This window comes from Rhinopithecus roxellana, chromosome 17 (genome assembly GCF_007565055.1).
Source record: "Rhinopithecus roxellana isolate Shanxi Qingling chromosome 17, ASM756505v1, whole genome shotgun sequence".
Classification (NCBI taxonomy): Eukaryota; Metazoa; Chordata; class Mammalia; order Primates; family Cercopithecidae; genus Rhinopithecus; species Rhinopithecus roxellana.
Window position 1 is genome coordinate 36428752 of NC_044565.1, and position 4591 is coordinate 36433342.

At 46.1% G+C, this 4591-nt stretch overlaps 1 non-coding gene across 1 annotated transcript; it reads left to right on the forward strand.

Annotated features, from left to right (window-relative positions):
- The first annotated feature begins 4228 nt into the window (after positions 1-4228).
- On the forward strand, positions 4229-4328 carry LOC115894469. The gene has a single exon (XR_004054585.1). It is a non-coding gene; the product is annotated as a small nucleolar RNA U13 (small nucleolar RNA).
- The last annotated feature ends 263 nt before the right edge of the window (positions 4329-4591 follow it).

A 4591-nucleotide genomic window follows, 5' to 3' on the forward strand; every position in this document is an offset into this window, starting at 1 on the left:
CAGGACAGCTTCAATTCCTGAACACTGCACAGAACACTTTCCTTTCCACTCTCTTAGGACTCCAGCTACTTATTTTCAGGCCATCTCTGCAGGCCTCCATCTGCCTGTAGCCTGAAGGAGATCTGGATTACCATTCTGTCAGGTAAGCGTTACACAACTTGAGGTTTTCTTTTTTTTTTTTTTTTGAGACGGAGTCTAGCTCTGTCGCCCAGGCTGGAGTGCAGTGGCGCGATCTCGGCTCCCTGCAAGCTCCGCCTCCCGGGTTTACGCCATTCTCCTGCCTCAGCCTCCCGAGTAGCTGGGACTACAGGCGCCCGCCATCTCGCCCGGCTAGTTTTTTGTATTTTTTAGTAGAGACGGGGTTTCACCGTGTAGACCAGGATGGTCTCGATCTCCTGACCTTGTGATCCGCCCGTCTCGGCCTCCCAAAGTGCTGGGATTACAGGCTTGAGCCACCGCGCCCGGCCAACTTGGGGTTTTCATAAGCAAGATGGCAGATGGAGCTCCAGGAAAGCTGCTCAGAAAATGCCGTGGGTAACATAAAGAAGATGAAATTCTCGGCAAGGTGCACATTGAAACATTTCTCCTGTGGTGCATTGGGAATAAAGGCAGGGCGGACCCATCCATTGGGCACAGCTGGGGCAGAGCCCAGAGCTCATGATACTTTTAGTGGCTCATGAAAATGTTTCAATCTTTTTTTTTTTTTTTAACTAGAAGACAACGTTTTAATATATAATGTTAATACAGACATACTGTAGGGGAGAAGGGTTTCTCACTCATCACAAGGTTCACGGCTGAGGCACCTATAATAAAAGACAGATTAACAAGAGAAAAGCACACAAATTTATTTAATACAAATTTTATGTGGGCTGGGCAAAGTGGCTTATGCCTGCAATCCCAGCACTTTGGGAGGCCAAGGCAGGAGGATCACTTGAGCCCAGGAGTTCAAGGCCAGTCAGGTAACATAGCCAGACCTCGTCTCTACTAAAAATTTTAAAAGTTGGCCAGGTGCAGTGGTGCACACCTGTAGTCCCAGCTACTTTGGAGGCTGAGGCTGTAGGATCACTTGAGCCAAGGAGGTTGAGGTTGCAGTTAGCTATGATTGTGCCACTGCGCTCCAGCCTGGGTGACAGAGTGAGACTGTCTCTCTCTCCAAAAAAAAAAAAAAAAAAAAAAGTAACATGGGAACACTCAGAAATGAAGGCCCAAAGAAACAGGAAAAAACTGTGTATTTTATAGACAGCCATGCAGAAGTATGATTGGAGGATAAAAAAGTATGATCTAATGATATTAAAGTGGAAAGTACTTAGCAAGGCCTGTTTAGGTTCTTTTTTGTGTTCCTGTGTCTTCAGAGAAAAGGACATTCCTTTCCTTGGGTGTAGGAAGGATATCTCTGGAATGAAGGTTTTCTTTGGAGGAAGGTCAGATAATTCTCTAAGGCCCTCTTCAGGGACACAGTGCAGAGAAGGTGAGAGTGACCTTCCTGCTTCTGCTGTTTTCTCAAATGCCAGCATGCTATATTTGTGGATACTATGTCTTGAACTCTGTCAGTATCAATTTAGTAATAAAATACAGTTTTTAGTATTTTTTGTAGAAGAAAGGGATCATGAAGGCAAAAATGGAGACCCATGAAAGTCATACTCTGGCCCTGGAGAAAGAGTTTGAGTTTCACAACCATTACACATGTGGGTTACAATGTGGCTCTTGGAAATGAGTATAGACATGGCATTGCTGTGACTTATAATGCCTTTTCCTTTCTGAGTCTGTCAACATTTCCTGTAACAAACTAGCTCGATGTTTGCTTCTTTACGGTTAACTTAGGACACTAGAAGGCCATAACTGCTGGGGGAGGAGTCCTGGGTCAAAACAATGTGCATGGATATAGCAGATTGTGACACAGCATAGGGACAGGACTCGGCCCTCACCGGGATGAGGCCCCCACTCCCACACCTGTCAATTAGCAGACTTTGCACCACCATCACTCCAGCGCATCCCCTCTGACCTTGCAACCTTGAAGAAACTAAGATAAGCAGCATCCACCCTAAATCTTACTCAAGGGAGTTAATCCCACAGCCTGCATGCACATAAGATCAGAAGAATGATCTTTGCCCCTTGCCTCATTATAATACTAAAATCGCTGCCCGGGGAGGGCTTATCTGCTGTTTTCTGCTCATGCAACAGTATGTCTTGGCATGATTCCTTACCATGCCTGCACACCCTGCACTCCACCCCACACATGTAGTGAAGCTCGCCCACCTCATGAATTATGCATGTCACCCTCCTTAAGACACTGAAATGCACTCCCCTAAGTGTGGCCAGCCAAGAACTCTTGCTCCTGGGCTAGTTTCCTTGTGTTGGAGCACAGGCTCCCATAAAGTCTTGTCTGGGAAACTTGTTTGGCCTCCTGTCAATTTCTATTGCATGGGCGCCTAAGAACCTGTGGTCAGTAACAATTCCTCTAGCTTGCTTCCCATGCTTGTATTTTCCCTTCCTTCTTCCCAGCAGCCTCTGACTTCTGAAAGGAGTCCAGCAGGTTCCAGGGAAGCCAATTCCATACCTGGCTCCAGGGGTGGGGTATGGCTAGGCTCAGCTCATCAACCCTGCCCACGGTGAGGTTCTGTGGGTGGTCACCATTCCAGTCCAGCTAGACTGAGTCTTGGAAGCACGGCCAGGAATTCTGGGTGTGAACATCCTTTCCTAGACGGCAGGCTGTGCAAAGGGAAATCTGCGTTCCTACCCAATTTGCTACTATGATCAAAGTCAAAGGAAATCTCAGAGAAACTGAACCTGAGCCTTGATCAAACCAGACTTGAAGGCTACCATTAGATCTTTTGAATTACGTAAGCCTGTAATTTTCCTTTTCCTGTTAAAGCCCATTTGGATTGGGTTTTACGTTAGTTTCAACAACCTTACTGGAACTAAATGTATTCTTCTTATCTCCACTTTATAAATTAAGAACAGAGGGGCGAAGTCACTTGCCCAAAGCCACAGAGCGAATTCGTATAGAAGCCAGGATTTGATCCCTGACTCAGAAATTATCCAGATTTCTCTCTCTCTCTCTCTCTCTCTTTTTTGAGATGGAGTTTTGGTCTTGTTGCCCTAGCTGGAGTGTAATGGTGCAATCTCGGCTCACTGCAACCTCTGCCTCCGGGGTTTGTGCCACTGAGTAGTTGGTATTACAGGCACGTGCCACCATGCCTGGCTAATTTTTTGTATTTTTAGTAGAAACGGGGTTTCACCATGTTAGCCAGGCTGGTCTCGATCTCCTGACCTCAGTGATCCGCCCGCCTTGGCCTCCCAAAGTGCTGGGATTACAGGAATGAGCCACCACGCCTGGACCCCAGATTTATCTTAACGTATGCTTTGCATTGATATCAAAGGCTATGTTTTCAAAAATTTAATAAGTTTCATCTGCAATGCTCCAAGCATGGGTTACCTAATAAATACCATAAGTATGAACAGATCTAAGTAGAGAAAAATCAGTGCACATAAGAATTTTGTTGGCTAAGTGCGGTGGCTCACACCTGTAATCCCAGCACTTTGGGAGGCCGAGGCGGGCAGATCACTTGAGGTCAGGAGTTCAAGACCAGCCTGGGCAGCATGGTGAAACCCTGTCTCTACTAAAAATACAAAAAAAATTAACTGGGTACAGTGGCGGGCACCTGTAATCCCAGCTACTTGGGAGGCTGAGACAGGAGAACTGCTTGAACCTGGGAGGCGGAGGTTGCAGTAAGCCAAGATCGTGCCATTGCACTCCAGCCTGGGTGACAGAGCAAGACTCTGATTCAAAAAAAAAAAAAAAAAAAAAAAAAAGGATTTCGTCCTTCTCTGTATATGTCTCCTTTAAGGAGCTACCCCATTCTGGGAAAGCACAGTTGGTACCAGGTGAAAAGTCACCCCCATCACCACATTTACAAAGCATGAGATCAGGAATTTAAAAGGCACCCTCACTGCCTCCCATCTGCCTCCCCGACCCTTGTCTGATCCCCTCTTCCCACCATGTGTGTCCTCTCCTCCTTCATTCAGTTTCACACAAGATCCAATTCTCTCAGCCCCCAGCATGGGTTGCCTCCTGGTTGTCTCCTTGACTCAGTCCATTCCTGGACAACAACGTCTCCTTCCATGGCTTTACTTAGCTCCCTGGACCTCACCTTCCAGGTCTTCTTAAGCAGATCAACCCACCCCTAGTCCCACCTTCACAGAATGAAGTTGTGTAATATTCTCTCTGATCCTTTTGTAGTTACGTGTAACGACTGGGTTTTCGTGCTTATGAGTGAGATGTGCCTCCCTCAAACATTGTTATATGTCAGCACATTACCCATCTAACATGAGAAAAAACATTCTCCCTTGCTTCAAAACACTTTTGCAAATTCTCATCTATGTGGAAAACAAACACAGAGAGGAAGTAGAGATGATGAGTATGGACAACTCATTTGAAAACTTGGGGTGAGGAGAAAATAGATATTGGGCTGTTCTTGGCGGGGATATGGTGTGTGGGAGCAGATTTGCTTGCTGTACTCTATACCTATTCTCACTCCTGGTACAGTAATAGAGCCTCTATGTTTAACTGGTATATTAGGGTATTCTTGTA